Genomic DNA, 18,485 nt, shown 5'->3' on the forward strand with positions numbered 1-18,485 from the left:
CAATATTATTGCCATGCTGTCCAAAATAAAAGGTATAAGCTTCCTTTCTATCAGCAATTGATTGCCTTTTTTCAGGGAAATTACTTTGTAAGGGGGTTTGTTTAGGTTTTTGTTGGGAAGAATCTACAGTGTCAAAATAAAATGTGGAAACAATTTTCTTTCAAAGACAGGTGACAGACTCAAGATGCATAATGAGACACGTTTTCAAACACACCATATGTGGAAATATTTTTCTTCATGACTATAGATTTTTGTTATGTGGGCTGTGTTTTTTATTGTTCTTCCTCTAAGGTGAGGGTAACATAAAGGGAGCATGTAGATAGGTTAAGAAAAAGAAAAGGGGATCATTGGAGCATCTTTTTGGTTTGTTTGTTATTGTTCAGTTGCCTTCCACTCTTTAAGACCTCAGTTGGGATTTTCTTGGCAGAATACTGGAGTGGTTTGCCATCTCCTTCTCCAGTTCATTTTACAGATGAGGACCTAAGGCAAACAAAGTTAAGTGACTTGCTCCCAGTCACACAGCTAGTGTCTGAAGATGGATTTGAACTCTCAAAGATGAGCCCCAGCACACTATCCATTTTACCATCTGGCTGCCCTCTTTTTTCTTACTGCAGTGTAAAGAATAGAAGAAAGGGCAAACCAGCAGGATAGCTTTGAAAGCTATAGCTTAACCTTATTACATACATAAAAAGAACAGCAAGTTTTATATAACAGACCTGAAAATTTTTTGTACCATCTTTTTTCTTCAACTATGACTATGTAAATGCCCATTCTATTTGGTGCCTAAGATCAGAATAAAAATTAAAATTAATTCTTTAAAAGAAGCCACGCTAGACTCCATGTAACAATAGACTTTTTGAAACAGAGTAAATAATGTTACTTAACTATCTCATGATTAGGTTCTTCTAAATTATATATTATGTATCCCTGAGTTGTTGCTGTTAGATATCCTTGCTACTAACAAAGTCTGAAAATATATCTATATTGTAGTCTGCATATAACTAAATCTGGGTTCTGGGTAATCTTCCCTGTGCTTTCTTTCTGTCTTCTTCCATTTCATTGGTTGGGTTGCCTTAGAGTCTGCTTGGGATTGGTTCTTCTAAACACTGTTACTAAATGAGAAATTCTTCCTCGTTTCTCTCTCCAAAGAGATTGAAAGGCTATTCTACTGTGTCAAAGCATTTAGTTACAGAGGTGAATTGGACAGCTCCCCTATACAGAATTTTTCCTTCCCAGGAGATTTGTTGTAGCTGTAAATAAAAAGAAACTTGGGACTGAAGGCCACAGATGATTTTTTTCTTTTTGGCTAGGATATTGTTCAAAAATTGTACTTGAACCATTTTGGTTGGTTGACTGACATGTATCTATTATGTGTTTAGTTATAAATATCTCTGGATAAGTATGTAGACTGAGAATATGGAGATCCATTCCTGAGTCTTGGCTCTGCCAGTAATTAAGCTATTTGGCCCCAGATAAATCACTGAAATTCTCTAGGCCTCAGTTTGCTTATCTATAAAATGTGGTAAAAGGGTAACCAGGGAATGTTGTACTAGGTCAGCTGTTTCTAAATTAATTTCCCTTGAAATATATTGACTAAACACAGAAATGTTGGCCAGAGTGAGGGAAGTTTTGGAGAAATGTCAAAAATCTCATATAAAGGGTCTTGGAGGGGGTGAATATTTTGGAATGAAACAAAGATGAACATATTTTATACTAAATAGATAGATAGATAGATAGATAGATAGATAGATAGATAGATAGATAGATAAATTATATGGATAGTATCACATATTAAACTTTAAAGAAGTAAATACCATACTACTAAAGTTCTATTTGATGCCGCTCTGAGGCAAAGTAGTAATAAGTTGGGTCCTACTTTGCAAAGCTGAAAAGGTCTAAGATATGGTAGTGTACTACTGTAATGTCAAATTCAAATGGAAACTGGTACCACTAAATCATTAACAAGGATACCTATGGGAGCATGACTTAGAAAATTGCATATTAAGATTATCTATGTTGCATATATTTTATTTATTTTGTTAAATATTTCCCAATTACATTTTCCTCTGGTTCAGGCAGCACAGAGTCTTGGTGTGGCACATTTGGTAAACCAGATGTCCATAATCTAAGGACCAGTCCAAATTCAGAGAGGTTCATCACTAGCTTGGTCAAAATAAATCAATCAACATTTATTAATTGCCCACTATGTGCCAAACATTAGAGATACAAAAAAAGAGACAAAAAGCAGTCCCTGCCCTCAAGGAGCTTGCAATCTAATAGCAGATACAATAAGCAAACAACTGTATAGACAAGCTTTATACAGGATAAATAAGAAATCATTTTTTTTAAAACCCTTACCTTCCATCTTAGAGTCAATACTGTGTATTGGTTCCAAGGCAGAAGAGTGGTAAGGGCTAGGCAATGCGGGTCAAGTGACTTGCCCAGGGTCACACAGCTGGGAAGTGTCTGAGATCAGATTTGGACCTAGGACCTCCCATCTCTAGGCCTGGTTCTCAATCCACTGAGCTACCCAGCTGCCCCCAAGAAATCATTTTAAAGGAAAGGCATTCAAATTAGGAAAGAGAATGAGAAAGACTTCCTGTGGATAGTTAGATTTTAGTTGGGATTGAAGGAAGCCAGGGAGGTCAGTAGGCAGATGAATTCTTCTGGCCACTGCAGCTCACAGAGACATTCTCCTAAGGCAGAGAAAAATGTCAGTCTGCACTGATAGCAGGAACACCCAGACAGTGAAATGACCAAATCTTTAAATATTAAAATAAATATCAGAGGCATGGATATTTTTTTCAATAAAATTTCCCACTTCCATCTTCTGGAACACCAGGAAAGGATGGGAACTTGGTTTAGGAAATTATTAAATAATTGTTAGGGACCTTTCCAGCTCTAATTCTTTCTGTGAAACCTTGGACTAGTAGTTTTCTCCTCTGTCAAATGAGGGAGTTGGGCTAGATGATCTCAAAGGTCTCAGCTATGAGCCTGTGATCCTATGAACTCTCACATATTATAAGGCTACACACCCAGGTCTATGAACCAAGATCCTATTTCCATATTTCTAAGATTAGGCTGTAACCTATTTCCATATTTCTAAGATTAGGCTGTAACATAGCCAATTTGACTAGGGAAAGATTTAACTAAAATCTTTCTTAGGCTGAATCTCACCATAGGCATATAAAGTTGGTATTAAAAAGATGATGTAAAAAAAGAAAAAACATATAAGGTACCAAAATATTGTCATTTAGTTGTATCAAGGCTTCTACAGGAAGCCTTCCCTCTGCCAATTGTCTCCTATTTAATTGCATATATTTCCTAACACATTATCTCCCCATTGGATTATAAGCTTCTTGAGGGCAGGAACTGTCTTTAACCATTTTTTGAGACCCCAAAGTTTAACAGTGCTTGGCACACAGTGGTGTTTAATAAATGTTTATTGATTGATTAAAGGCTAAATTCAAAATGAGAACTTTGTAAAGTTTGAGAATTCTTTTAAAAATATCTGTCTATTTTACATTGACTGTTCAATTTCTTTATTTCATTTAGTTTAGTTGGTTAGGTCTATGAGTTAGGGTACTACTCTTCCCACCTGCCCAGCCCCAAGACCTATTAGTATCCCCTAAACAGAGCTACCCTAAGGGTTAGCAGAGAGGTTCTTACCAGCACTGTAGGGGGTCCCATAATCTACATAACAAGGGGAGATGATTCCAAAGCTTGGGCCATTAGGAGAGGCTGGGGTAGGGGGCAAACGAAAGTTGTTCTATGCAGACCTTTGCATTGAAAAAAGACTTTAACTTGTTTGGATTTCTGAGTGGAAAATAAATCTTCCAAGATAAGGGCCTGAGAGGTATTTTGAGAGAGAAAAGAAAGGAATGATAAACAATTGAGTTTTCTCTGCCTGCTGAGGTCCCCTTGAGCCAAAAATGTCAGTACCTCCACCCCGATGAAGTTAAAGACTGAGACCAAAGGGGAAGATGGAACACACAATTTTTCAAGTGGTGTTACCAAACCTGACGTTATTGTATATTCTTTTCTTGTTTCTTATAAAAGTAGAATGCTACGTGGAGAACTAATTAGCATTGGCAGAGATGTGCCCTGCCACTGGGTGGGCTAAACTTGGAATCAGAAAGTCCCACATTTAAGTCTTGCTTCTAAAAAACACTAGTTGGGTGGTCATAGCCATTTTGTGTGCCGGGCAATTCTCTAAGAGGTATAGGAAAAATTGCAGATTTGTGTTCATGGGGAGTAGTGACTTGGAATAAATTTTAGTTTGCTTGGCTTAAAAAGTATTTTTGGATCCTCCATTTAGCTTGCATTTCCTCCCTTCTTGCTTCCAGGTACAGAGCCACCTTTCTTTAAACTTGCCACTTCAAAGTTCACCGCATTATTGCTGCCTTCATTGTTGATGATGACAATGGAGCATGTAAAACTGGCTTTTCAAGAGACTATACATACTCTTCATTTGGGGGAGTCCCAGCCACCATGATGTGGGAGTGGGTATAAAGAAGAACAGCTATGTGGAGGATGAGACTCAGAACAGGAGAGGTATTCTGACCCTGAAGTACTCCAATGAACATGGCACTTTCACCAGTATGGACAACATGGAGATCTACCACCATACTTTCTACAGTGAGCTCCTGAAGAGCCCCCTGGGTTATTTACACAAGTTCCCCTGAATTCCAAAGCCAGCAGGGGAAAAAACGACCTAAGTCATGTCCTGAGCTTTCAATGCCCCAACCAGATATGTGGTCATCTAAGCTTTGTATGTCTCCAGTTATAGCACATTGTGATGGTATGAGCCACACAGTACCCAACAATGAAGGTTATGTCTCCTTCCTTGCCATCATTAATAATCTGGATCTAGCTGGCTATGACCTGACAGAGGTCATACCTCCTGAAGATGCAGATGGGGAGGGGCACTAATTCACTCTCTGAGTTGAGAGAGAAGCTGAGCAGGAGGGAGACATCAAGGAAAAGCTATTTACATCCCACTGATTTTGAGCCTGAAATGACTCTTGCAACATCTGGCTCTTCTCTGAAAAAGTCTAGCAAGCTCCTCGATCGGCACATTATCTCCACTGGCAGTGAGAGGTTCAGTGGCCAGACACTCTTCCAATGATGGGATGCTGTGGAATCCATGAAACCCCAACACACTTAAACACACTTGCACGAGTACACACACACACACACACACACACACACACTTTGACTCAATCATGGAGTGCAATTGTTGACATCCCTGAGGCTCTACATTCCAGTCTTGGAACTGTTTGGTGCTATCACCAGGTCCTGAGGTGTTGCTGAGAGAATGCAGGAGGCTACAGAACTAGCCCCAGCACAGTCAAAGTCAACATCATTGGTCATCCCCACATTAAAGCATGCCCTCTGTGTGGGTTCGTGGCCTCTGTCCACCTTCCGGCAGATATGGAGCAGCAAGAAGGAGAATAAGGAATCTGGGCCTTCCTTGTCCACCAAATGTTTCTAAATGGATTATGGGGGGGGGTGATTTTGTCAAAGACTATGACATAATTGCCCCCCCCCAAAAAAGAAAAAGAAATGAGAAGGGCAGCTGGGTGGCTCAGTGAATTGAGAGCCAGGCCTAGAGATGGGAAGTCCTGGGTTCAAATCTGGCCTCAGAAACTTCCTAGCTGGGTGACCCTGGGCAAGTCACTTAACCCCCATTGCCTAGCCCTTACTGCTCTTCTACCCTAGAACCAATACACAATATTGATTCTGAGACAGAAGGTAAGGGCTTAAAAAAATTTTAAGAAAAAGAAAAAAATGAGATTGGATGTGTATGTGCTCATGTGCTTTACTCATGATTTAAAAACTGGAATGGTGAAGGTGATAAGCAATCTAAGTATGTTAAAGACTAACATACCCAGAGTTCTTCACTGTCTTCAAGACTGTTCAAGGTTTCCTTCATGTATTATATAATGTCATCTATCATGTGTGAAACTTTATTGTATATTCTGTGCATGTATCTATGTGTGCATGCATAAATATGCAAATATGTATGTTGTGTGTGCATGTGGGTTATATATGGTGTGTATATATGTGTCATTTATTGCAAAATGCACTGGTAAATGAAGGCTGTCCTGCTCTACCCAAAAGAAAGAGGTAGTAGATTTACTTATGTGCAAATTTTACAATTCTTTAAAGTACCAAGAACATTTTCTAGCTTCCACTTTAACATTTTTTCCTATTAAAAAAAAAAGATCAGAACTATCACAGCCACCTCCCTTCTCTCCCTGCCCCCAACATAGATGTGAATGGAGGCTTTTTACAAATCTCAGCAGGAGTTCAATGAAACTGGCGCCAGTACATGGGGGAGGGAAGGCGCTTTACCTGTACCCAACTTGAGACCCCTTTAAATAAAAGTGCAGATGTTGAAGAGGAAAATGCATTTGCTTATGATGGTTCAGTCCATTTAGAAATGAATATTATAGTTTTACATATATAGATACATACATTCAGATCTGTGTGTGCAATAGATATGTGTAAATGCAACTATGATTGTGCACATTTATACATTAATACACATGCATGTGTATATACATGTCATTTATATAGTAAAAAGGGTGCTGGTCTCATAGGCTAAGAAGACCTGAGTTTACATGTCACCTCTGGCACATGATGTTATGGCTGTGTTGTTAACTACAGCTTCTTAGCAACTCCTGAACATTTTAAGTTGCAGAAAAAGTGCCAACCTGTGTTCACGGAGGGAATTTCCTCGTTTTGCAATTTCTTATGTCAGTGAAATCCCAAGACTAGTCTCTAACCTCTGTGTTAGTGGATGCAGTACTTTACATATTTTTGTGTTTATGTATATGTGTTTGTTCCCATTATTCCCCAAAGAAGTGATCTGCCTGTTTTAAAATTTGTGTTGGTTTGCAATAATCCAGCAAAGATTCAAGTGATACAGTATATCTCAATTCTTTTCATTTTGATCTTCCCTTGCTCGGGATATATGCATGAACTGGATGTCTCTATCCAGATGCAACTGTAAAGCAGCCTCACAAATCAGGGAGCATTTCCTCTTGCTGCTTCTTTGGATTCTCCTGGGAATTGTAGGATAAAAGTCAACCCAGCTTTTCTGACTAAATAAAGGTTAGGGAGTTAGACTAAGTAATCTCCAACGTCCCTTCTTGCTCTAAATGGTCCTGCAACAGGGAGATCCATCAAAGATCAAAGGTTAGTTTGAGACCTCTGGCTTTATTCTGCCTTAGTCTAGTTGATTGCTTGGTAAGTACACATATCCATTCTTATATTTTGGGGAAGTATAGCAATTCTGTCTTTAGAATGAGAAATTAACTGGGAGACACAAAGGCACAGAAGATAAACAGATAGATTGATAAGCTATATCTACAGAGATAGTTATTTATATGTGCATATATCATCTCCCCGGATAGAGAAGAATAACTATCTTGAGGACAGGAACTTTCCTTTTTGTCATTGTATTCCTAGAATGTATCATAACTTGGGCACCCAGTACATAATACACACCTGCTGATTATCCTTGTGTTTACCATGTCACAAGCACTACACTATGCAAAGAAAGACAAAAGGAGTCTGCCCTCAAGGAGTTTATACTCTGATGGAAGAGACAGCAGAGGGGTGTGTGTGTGTGTGTGTGTGTGTGTTAGATAGAAGGCAATCTGAGAAGGGAAGGCACCTGAGAAAGGCCTCCTGCAGAAGGTGGGATTTGAGCTAAATCTAGAAAAAAGCCTGAGGCAAGGGGGAAAGGCAAGAGGGAAGAAGACAAAACATTCCTGGTGCAGGGGACAGCTGGGGCACAGGCAGAGAGATGGAGAATCATGTTGAAAGAACCCCAAACCAGAGTGGCTGGATCTGAGAGTGTATGGACTGGAAAAATAGGAAGGGACTAGGTTGTGAAGAGCCTTTAAATGCTCAACAAAGGATTTCTATTTTATGGGGGGAGGGGCGGTAATAGAGGATCCTTGATGCTCAGGGAGAGAATGTGTATTATGACAGTCAGACCTGGGATTTACAAAAATCACCTCGATAACTGCATGGAGGATGGACTAGAGAAAAGAGGACAAAACGGAGGTTATGAGCCAGAGTGGTGGTTGTCCTCGAAGGCAATAGGGGGATTTAGAAGAAGGTAGTGTTTGGGGAAGGAGGGGCATGGAAAAGTGTAAGTTCTGTTTTGAATGTGTTGAATTTAGACACCTCTGGAATATCCAGCTCGAGATGCCCCAAAAAGAGCACGTATGACTGTAGTTCAGGAGAAAGTCTAGAGCAGGATGTATATATCTGGGAATTGTCGACATACATCTAGATGATTATTGAACTCATGAACTAATAAGATCTTCATAGAGGGAAAGGAGAAAGGGGGCAGGGCCAGGGCCATGGGGGGCACAGGTGGGAGTGTCGTAAAGAACCGCAAAGGAGACTAAGAACGAGCAGAGGGAAGGATAGGAGTACCAGAATACAGCAGTGTCATGAAAACTGAGGGAACCAAGAATCTGTAGGAGGTAAATAAGACCTAGAAGGATCAACGATGTCAAATGCTGCAGAGCGATCAAAAGGATCCGGGGGAGGGGGGGGGGGCAAAAAAAGACATTAGTTCTGGATCTATGCACTTGATGTCTTCATACATCGAATTTAATCTCCTTGAGGGCAGGGACGGTTTTGATTTTGTCTGTCTCCCGTGTCTGAGTAGTTCCTGGCAAACATTGGACCTTAATAAATACTTAGAGATTAGAAAGATAGAGATGGGATAGCTAGAAAGTCAGGTAAGAAGGAGAGAGACAGACAAAGAGTCAGAGACAGAGACAGAGACAGAGATAGAGACAGAGACAGAGGCAGAGAGAATGGTAAATAAATGGATGTAGATTGATAGACACAAAGATAGAGTGATAGAGACCGACAGATGGGAGACAAAAATAAATAGATACAGATTAGAGAGGCAGAAGGACCGATGTTGAGGCAGGTAAATGATAGACAGGATGAAGATAGAGAAATAAACAGATCGTTGAAATATAGAAATAGACAGAAATCGATGGGGCTTCCTAGATCGAGAGAGCGGCACAATGAAAGGACAGATAGGTGGGCGACTGGCAGGTAAAGGACAGCGCGAGCCCCCGCTTAGTGTCCCTGGAGGACAATGGTCCAGCCATATACACACACCCCCACCCCACCGCCCCCGCTTGGCTGGGTGACCGCGATGCCATGGCGGTGTGACGGCTGGGGCTGCGGGGGTGACGAAGCTGCTGCGACTCCTCCTAGAGGTGGTTAGGAGGAGGAGGAGGAGGAGGAGGAGGAGGCGGAGGACCAGAAGTGGGAGCAGGAGCGGGAGCTGGCGCTGGAGGAAGCGGGTTTCTCCTTCTCCGCCTCCTCCGCCTCCCCGCCCCCCGTTAGTTAGGATCCCGGCCTGGAGAGCAGAGCCGCCGCCGCCCGCCATTGGCACGCACACACACACGCGCGCACACACACATATACACGCACACACTCACACAGACTGCGCGCACTCACACACTCACACTCACTCTCTCTCACACACACACATACACGCACACAGACGCGCGCATCCCTTGCTAGCCAACAAGAAAGAAAGGAACGAAGGAGCGGGGTAGCGGGGAAGCGCAGGAGCTGGGCGCAGGACGGCGCTGGCCTTGGCCGCTGGCCCGCAGCCGGACGCGCGAACGGACTGAGAAGCGCTGCGGGGCCCAGCCGCCCGCTGCGGGGGCCAGGGCTGGGAAGCCCGAACCCGAGGAGGAGGGGACGTCAGCTGCAGGGCGCAGGTGAGAGCGTCTTCAGGGTGCTACGAGGACCGAGGGTCTTATTGGGCAGCTTCCACCCCCGCCTCCTACCTGTGGCCAGGGCTGGGGGGGAGATGGGGGGAGACACCCTGGGCTAGGGACCGGGGTGCAAGGGAGCAGGAGGTGGGGGGGCGTTCAGCATGAATGAAAACGAGGCTGCGGCCCCCGGGTGGGGGGCGCTGAGCTGAGTCGGGGCGCAAGGATGGAGACGCCCGAGGTGGGGGAGGGGAGAAGGGGGGCTCAGAAGGGGTGGGGGGGCCGCGGCCCTGGCTGAGCTGGGCCCGCGGGACCGTGCAGAGCGGGCAGGATGCTTAGAGGCGGAAGGCTGGGCCCCAGGTGGGTGGACTAGGGGAGGAAGGTGAAGCACGGGTGTGCGGGTGACAGACAGCCCTTGGTGAACGCTAGAGGCGGGAGCTTGTCCTTGCAGCCCGCGGGGCCAGGCCGGAGATGGGGGGGAGGGCTGACAATGGGGGCGCCAGCGGCATCGGGGATGGATGCGCTGGCGGTGGCGGCGCGGAGGCGGTCGGGGGCCGAGCTCGAGGCCGAGGGAGCTCGCCAGGGGGCTGGTACCAGCTACCGAGGAGAGGCCCCGATTCCCCTTCGGATTCCCTTTCCGGAGCGGCTCGGGTTCCCTGCGCTTGGAAATGGCGGGCCCTGCCCGGGGGGGCCAAAGCCAGTCTTTTGCGCGGGAAAAGAAGGCGGGAGGGGGGGGGCGTCCTGGGAGAGGAGAAGGAGCCCGACGAGCGTGAGACCCCCCCGCTGAGACCCCAAATTACTGGTGGGCGTTGGGATCGAGAGAGGGGGAGGCGACTGGCAAGATCGGGGACCCCGATGTTCCATCTGTTCGTTCCCCACCCCCACCCCCGCCCGGCCACCCGCTGGGACCCAGAGTGCTGGGAGGGGGCGGTGTTGTAGGGGAGGAGGAGGCGCCCAGCGAGCGCGCGAACCCCGGCTTTGCAGCCACTCGCCTCCCCACCCCCAGCCCGGCCACCCGCTGAGCCCCAGTGTACTAGGGATGGGGGGAGGGGAGGAGTCTGGCGAGTGCGCAGACCCCTGCGTTCTACATGCGCCCCCTCCCCTGGCCGGCCACCCAATAGGACCCAGAGTTCTGGGGAGGGGGAGAAAGGGATTCCAGCCTCCGCCACTCTAGTATTGCCCAGGGCCTGCCAGTCCTCATTCTGTGCTTGCTTCTAAGCCGTGCCCTAACCCCAGCCTGGTGGAGGGGGCACTGAATCTGCAGTCAGGCAGACGTCGTTTCAAATCCACGTTATGCCACTAAACTCCCGATGTGACCGTGGACAAGTCATTTCCCCCTCACTTGTACTTGTTTCCTAATCTGTCAAATGGGATAATTGGACTGGAAGCCCTCTGAGGTTCCTTCCAGAGCTGACATTCTAGTGTACATCACACTTATTTGTGTTCATGTCGTGCCCTACCATTCCCCCAAGTAAGCTAGGGGGACTGTTGCCTTTTAGCCTCAAGTCTACCATGGTGCATAATTAGTACTTATTCTTATTAAATGTTTATTCAATTGAACTCCCTACCTCTTGTGGTATCACTTACCTTTCTTTCCTTTAGTCAGTTCCCTCCCCTCAGGATAACAACTCGAAGATTCCAAATAGTGACGAGACCTTAGAGATCTCTAGGAGTTTAGAATTTCAAAACTGGAAGGGATTTTAGAGCTCATCTAGTCCTATCATTACAGAAAAGAAAGCAGATTCCTAGACGTGAAGGAGGGAGTACCAGGGAAAGAGCTTGGTATTTGGAGTCAGAGAGAATCTGGATTTGAATCCCTGCTAGGCTACTTGCTACCTGGGCGACCTTGAGCAAATTGCTTCCCTTCGGGGTGAATCCACCCCTGTATTCATCTGAAGGAACAAATGGAACGAGAAGACCTCTTCAAGGCTAGAGCGAGAGTCCTGCGACTTTATGGCTTGTATTGTCCAAGGTCACTGGGATTTGAAGCTGCATCCTTCAGTTCCACAATCTTGTCATCACTTATATTCCACCCCCCTCATTTAACAGATGGGACGATTTAGCTTCCGGAGAGGGAAAGGCATTGATTTGTAAGCAATAGCTAGGCTCAGAATTAGCTTTGGTCAAGAGGGTGCAGTGAGAAACCTGGCGTGGTGGAAAGCCACTGGTATGATCGTGGCCAAATAACTTCCTCTCAACACCTGGGCTTCCTCCCTTTTAAAATCCGGGACTTATGCTGGGGGATCTCTAAGACTCCTACCTGTTCTAGTATTTTAAGAGCCTATGAATTATGCTTACTGATAATGATTTTCCTTCTCAACCAGCAACTGGCCAAATTTTATGGAGACACAAATGGAGGAGGAGGTTGATTGTTGGAGGTTTTGTCAAATGCACAGAAGCCTCTGTAACCGAGATTAGAAAAATTCAAAATATGCTTCTGGTTCCAAGATCCAAAAGCTTTGGGGGGAATAAACTTCATATTAAACTTAAGCAAATCAACTACCATTCTCTCAGCCTTAGTTTCCTCATCTACAAAACAGAGCAACGCTATTACTATTAACCACCTCCCAGGATCCTGTGAAGGTAGGGCTTTGTAAATCTTTCAAGAACTATGGAAATAGTAGTTATCTTAAAGGTTGCTTCTCAGCTCATATACATACATACATATATATGTATATATATATATATAACTGGTGGGGTGTAGAGTCCTGGAATATCATAACTGGTATAGAGATGGTTTTAATAACCTATAAATAAAGTAACCCATGTAATTCTCATTATATTCATATAATTTTTTGCTTAAATAGGTTCATTCCTTTGGGGTTTTTTTTAAGCTTTTGTATTGAAAACAGAATTTTCTAGCTTTCTAGATTTGCAAACCCGCTCGTCAGTTTAGGAATACTCCTGGAGTCTAAGATTAGATTGTAAATGAGAAAACTGTCTAAGCTGAAAGAAACTATCACTTTTGAAGTTTACTTCAAATCCTGTTCCTCGGCACTAGATAACATGTCTTTCCTTATTCTGATTTCTCCTTTCTGTACCTAACAAATCTTCTGCAGCATCCTGAATTCATCAGCAAACCTTCACCTGAATTCATCAAAACAACACCTTAACAATTGTTAGTGACTTCTTTATACCTATGAAATTTCAAAAGCTCCATGCATGCATTATGATCCAAGAAACATGACCTTAGCATCCAATTGCCCAATCACATTTCTAGGATTCTGGGATTTGCAAGGATTTTGATTTATTTATTTAGCTTTTCACAGTGGGTAGGAGACCTTTTCATTTTCCAGAACAACTGTGTCTGTTTTCACTGTCTCCTGCTAGCAAAGGATGTGAGTCAGTCCGATCTTAAGGAATTTTAACACAAATGAAATATGGCATGATTCATGCAAAGAATACAGCATTTAAAACTGCATAAACCCTGCAAAGGTTCTCTTGTGTCCCAAAGATGTTTGGGGTTCTCCACCTTTTTATTGCCTTGGACAAAACAGTGGGCCATTCTTGAGTGGTTTCAGTGATTTATTCTAGACTAATAAGAAGCAAAATTTCGCCACGAGATCAAGTTAAGACAATCTCTGGTGGGTCTCTACAAGACTGAAGAAGTTTGCTTTGTATGCTTGTCCACCATCATAACCCTTAGCTTCAGACCATCCTTTGGTAGAGAACACTCCTGAAGACTGAGAAACATTGTTTTAAAGAATAATTTGGGGGGCAGCTAAGTGGTTTGATACAATGGATGGAGCTCCAGGCCTAGAGTTGAGAGGTCCTGGGTTCAAATCTAGCCTCAGACACTCCCTAACTGTGTGACCCTAAGTAAGTCACTTTACCCCCATTGCCTAGCCCTTAACACTCTTCTGCCTTGGAACCAATATACAATATTAACTCTAAGACCAAAGGTAAGTGTTTTAAAAAGAAGAATAATTTCAGGACTAAGACTCAATGTCAATAAATGTCTTGGAAAATTAGATAGCATCAATAGCATCAAGGAATGTGAGAAATCCTTAGAAAGAGGATCTATAGATGAGCAAAAACTTCCACATAATATAGAGTCAGGAAGAACTGAGTTCAGATCCAATCTCAGACACTTAATAGCTGTGTTATCCTGAGCAAGTCATTTAACATTTGTTTGCCTTAATTTCCTCATTTGTGTAAAGGGGATAATAGCACCTACCTCAAAGGGTTGTTGAGAAGATAAAATAAGGCAACATTTGTAAAGCTTTCAACAAGTAAGGATTAGCTTTTATTCCCTTCTGAGACTAATTCCTGTTTAGATCCCATCATGGTTTAGTTAAAAGGGTGAGGTGGCTGACCAAGAATTCTTCCATATATATGACTATGAATGTCTAGTTAAATTGGAGGGGGAAAGGGCAAATGGGGGGGGGGGATAAGTTATAAGAGAGGGCTAGGAAGGATGTTAATGAAGCAAGGAACTAAATGAAAATTGGGCCCAGAAATGAGAACACTGCATTATAAAAACAGAGGAGAAGCATCAGGGCCTTTATTTGTTCTGCTGAGGTACAATTGGGAATTGCATGGAGGCTACTATAGTCATAATCCAGTCCTGAGAGTTAAGAAACCTCTAATGAGACTTTTCAAGCCTAGAAAAAATGATCCAGAATCCAAATATTCCTTTAGAGCAGAATTATAAGGTCTATCCATTTCATTCATTTGTACATTCAAGAAGTATTTCTTGAATACCTCCTGTATACAAAGTTCTCTTGCTCCTAGAAAAGAAATTGTTTCTGTCTCATTCTAGTCAGTGTAGGTTTATACAAGGATAGACTTACACAGAATGTGCTTAAGCCAACTCCTAATGAGAGTCGATTGTTTAATTTTCAGTGTGAGCATTTTTACCTTGGAGATCAGCAAAGGATAGGAATCAAGACTAGATTTTAACATTTTGTTGATTGCCTAGACTCAAGAAAGTGATGGAGGAAATGCTAATAATGCAGATTAAACTGAAAGTGTGTGTATAAATTCCTCCTGTCCAGAGGATTGTTAAATGTTTACCAACTGGCCACTGGGCATGGATATGTCTTCTTTGGTGCAAAACAGGACAATTTATACACAGTCTGGAGAAGAGGTTCTTAACCTGAATTTAACATGGCTAGATTTCAGAGGATACATGGACTTGGATGGGGGGGAAACATCTTTTTAAAATATAACTTATTTCCTTTATAATTTGACATATTTTAAACTCTTACTTGTCTTAGAATCAATACTAGTATTGGTTTCAAGGCAGAAGAGTGGGATGGGTAAGTGGGGTGTTGGGAGTTAAGTGACTTGCCCAGGGTCACACAGCTAGGAAGTGTCTAAGGCCAGAGAATTCTATGTATTTTTTATACATTTAAAAACATGATTCTGAGAAGTATTCCACAGGCTTCTCCGGATTGCCAAAAGGATCCATGACAACAAAAAGGTTAAGAACATTGGCTCTAAGGTTCCCAGTAGGCTTCTATCCCTAGGCTAATTGATAGAATTGATGAAGAATACAAGAGAAGAGCTGACCTTGTGTTTGGGCTTAAGATTTTAAAATTATAAACAGTATTAAGGAAAGAGCAATGTCTTTTTTTTCTTCAGCATGCTCTACTTAATGCTTTTAAGTAGTTCTGCAAAAAAAATTCTATTAGGGAAGACCATGCCATAGAAACAATACGATAAAAAGACAACCAGATAAATGAAATAACCATAGATTTTCACAAATTTCTGGCAAGGGCTGATTGCAATAATGTACTTTTTATCTTATTTTTATTCGTGTACTTTCTTACATCACTTTCATTTTCAAATGTATCCTTGATCTCCCTACCTAGAGAGACATCCCTTGGAATAAAGATTAGAAAACAAAGAGAAGGTAGTTTTGCAAAACCAGCCCATCAGGCAAGTTTGACAGCATTTTCAATATTCCACATCTATAGTCTCCCAACTCCACAAAGAGGGGAGAAAAAGCTGTTGTTTTTTTAGCTATTCTCCAATATCCCACTTGGATATTAGAATGTCACAGTGTTTCGTTTCATTCTGTTATTGTTTTTTCCATTCATATAATCATATATCTCATTTTTCCAGTTCAGTGACTACATTCCACACAAGTTCACTTAAGTCTTCCTGTTTCTCTCAATTCTTCAAATTTGTTCCTATAGTACAGTAATAATTTAGTACATTTATATAAAGTAATTTTTTTAATCCCAGGAGTTCTGGAATAATTTTTTTCCTGCTATGAACCCCTCTGGAAGTCAGGTCAAGCCCATAGACTCCTCAGAATACTGTTTTTAAATGCATAAAATAAAACACATAGGATTGTAAAGGAAACCAATTATATTGAAATATAGTTATTAAAATATTTAAAACCATTTCTCAGACCACAGATTAATAGCCCAAGGTTTAGTAGACTCCAATCTATGGGCATTTACTGTTTCTCAGTCTTTGCTACCTCAAAAAAAATGCTTCTATGAATATGTTGGTATATATGGAACCCTTTTCTTCCATCTGATCTTGAGTATAAGCCTCCATAGGATCACCAATCAAGGAATGTCAATATTTTAGTTACTTTTGAAAAATCATATTTCCAAATTGTTTTCCACAATATTTAGGACAATGTAGAGCTTCAATAATCCATGCAGGACTTTATTCATTTTCTTGCTTTTCCTTTGTCACTCCAACATTGACTATTGCCAGCTTTGTCCATTTCCTAGGTGAGATGAAACCTCAGAGTTATTTTGACTTGTGTTTCTTTTGCTATTTGTGATTTGGTACAATCTTTCATATAGTTAATCATTTTCTGTTCTTTTAAGAACTGTTTGTTTATGTATAGTCAAAGTATGTAAGTAAATAAAATGTGTGTGTGTTACCTGTACATTTTTGGATATTAGATCCTCATTAGAAATGTTGGTGCAGATGTTTTCCTAATTAACAGTATTCTTCCTTATCTTAGCTGCATTGATTTTGTTCTTGCAAAACCTTTTCAAGTTCATCTATTCAGAATTGTCTGTTTTCACTTTCCTAGCGACTGATTTGGATGTGTTCACTTTACTATAACCATAAAAGGTACCAGATCATGTTCTCTTCTCATTGGTTTGTTGTTGTTTTTTGGGTTTTTTGTTTTGTTTTGTTTTAAACCCTTACCTTCCATCTTGGAGTCAATACTGTGTATTGGCTCCAAGGCAGAAAAGTGGTGAGGGCTAGGCAATGGGGGTCAAGTGACTTGCCCAGGGTCACACAGCTGGGAAGTGTCTGAGGCCAGATTTGAACCTAGGACCTACCATCTCTAGGCCTGGCTCTCCATCTACTGATCCACCCAGCTTCCACACCCCCCACCCCCCTGCTTCTCATTTTTTTTAATGGTGTGACCTTTCGGGTTCAGGTTGTGCATCTATTTTGATGCTCTCAAGCTAATTTCCACTCAATTATCTTCCTGTTTTCCCAGAAGTTCTTGTCAGATAAGGAGTTCTCTCCTGTGTCACATATCCAATTAATTGTCAAGGCTTGCCATTTCTTCTGCCACAACATCTCTTTTATCCATCATCTTCTTTCTTATAGAGCCACCACCTTAGTTCAGGCACTCATCGCCTTTCACCTAGAATTTTGTAATAGGTCTCAATCCCTTCACAGAGCTACCAAAGTTCCCCAACCCTACTGAAATATAACCAGATCACTCCCTTACTCATTAAACTCAGGTGGCTCACTTTTACCTCAAGGATAAAGTAGAAACACTAGCCACAACTTGGCTCTAACTTGTTTTTCAAGCCTAGTAATACATTACTCTCCTTCCTCTTCACTATGGTCCAACCAAACTGGCTTTCTCTTTGCTCCTCATATACAGTAAGTAACCTTTCTCCCTCCCTCCCCTTTGCATGGCCATCTCCCATGTCAAAAGCTCAAACAACAGAGGTATCGAACAAGGGTTGCACATGGCCCACAGCTCTCTAGAGTGCAGCCTAAACCAGAGTAAGCGGTATTTGGAAGGTAACCTACATTGTATTACCTGCCTTCTTGGGGAGCAGGGAAAGAAAAATGAGGCATAGATTTGGAGTCATAGCTAATGTGAGAATTTGTTTCTCTTGGATATGCATATTTATTATAATTTATTCCACATTTATAACAAAAAGTGAACTCTTTTCCTAAGAGGACAGAAGAAAGTTTCCAGAGTAAGTTGTCTACTGTAAAAGAATTATTTTATTTTATCTTTTCTCTTAATGAAGGATACAGATTCATATTATATATTCATTTGAAAGCATATTATAGCACAGCAAATAAACACTGTTAAAAAATACAACAAAACATAGATAATATTAATATATGGTTTTCTAAGTCACTATATGTTCCCCAGAATGTTGATATATATGTATATGCATTAGTGGCCTCATTTCTATGTGAATTTGCATCTTCCTTAATTTTCCCAAATGCTATTGTCCCCCCTCTACTATATTGGTTTTTTTTAAAAACAATTTCATATTGTTTTTATTCTACTTATATTGTTCTGTAGGTATGTATATGTATATGTATGTATAGCAATATATACATATGTTTCTCCCTCTATAAAATATAGGCTCCTTGAGAACAGGGGCCATTCTTTTTCTTTTTTAAAATCCTTACCTCTGTCATAGAATTAATACTGTGTATCAGTTCCAAGATAGAAGAGTAGTAAGGGCTAGGCAATTGAGGCTAAGTGACTTGCAGAGAGTCACCTATTTGGATTTGAACTCAGGACCTCCT

At 41.9% G+C, this 18,485-nt stretch overlaps 1 protein-coding gene and 1 long non-coding RNA gene across 2 annotated transcripts in view; both read left to right on the forward strand.

Moving 5' to 3' along the window:
• The window catches only part of LOC103097018 (uncharacterized), a 30,810-nt gene extending 24,399 nt beyond the window's left edge, over window positions 1–6,411 (forward strand). Inside the window, exon 2 of the long non-coding RNA XR_459847.3 lies at window positions 4,347–6,411. This is a non-coding gene — a long non-coding RNA (uncharacterized LOC103097018). The remainder of the gene's footprint in view (window positions 1–4,346) is intronic.
• Window positions 6,412–8,925: 2,514 nt separating this feature from the next.
• LOC100022929 (core histone macro-H2A.2) overlaps window positions 8,926–18,485 on the forward strand; it is a 66,261-nt gene continuing 56,701 nt past the window's right edge. Inside the window, exon 1 of the mRNA XM_056796542.1 lies at window positions 8,926–9,776. The gene's annotated coding sequence lies outside the window, so the exon portion shown is untranslated. The remainder of the gene's footprint in view (window positions 9,777–18,485) is intronic.

The sequence above is a fragment of the Monodelphis domestica genome, chromosome 1 (assembly GCF_027887165.1).
Source record: "Monodelphis domestica isolate mMonDom1 chromosome 1, mMonDom1.pri, whole genome shotgun sequence".
In the NCBI taxonomy this organism is placed as follows: Eukaryota; Metazoa; Chordata; class Mammalia; order Didelphimorphia; family Didelphidae; genus Monodelphis; species Monodelphis domestica.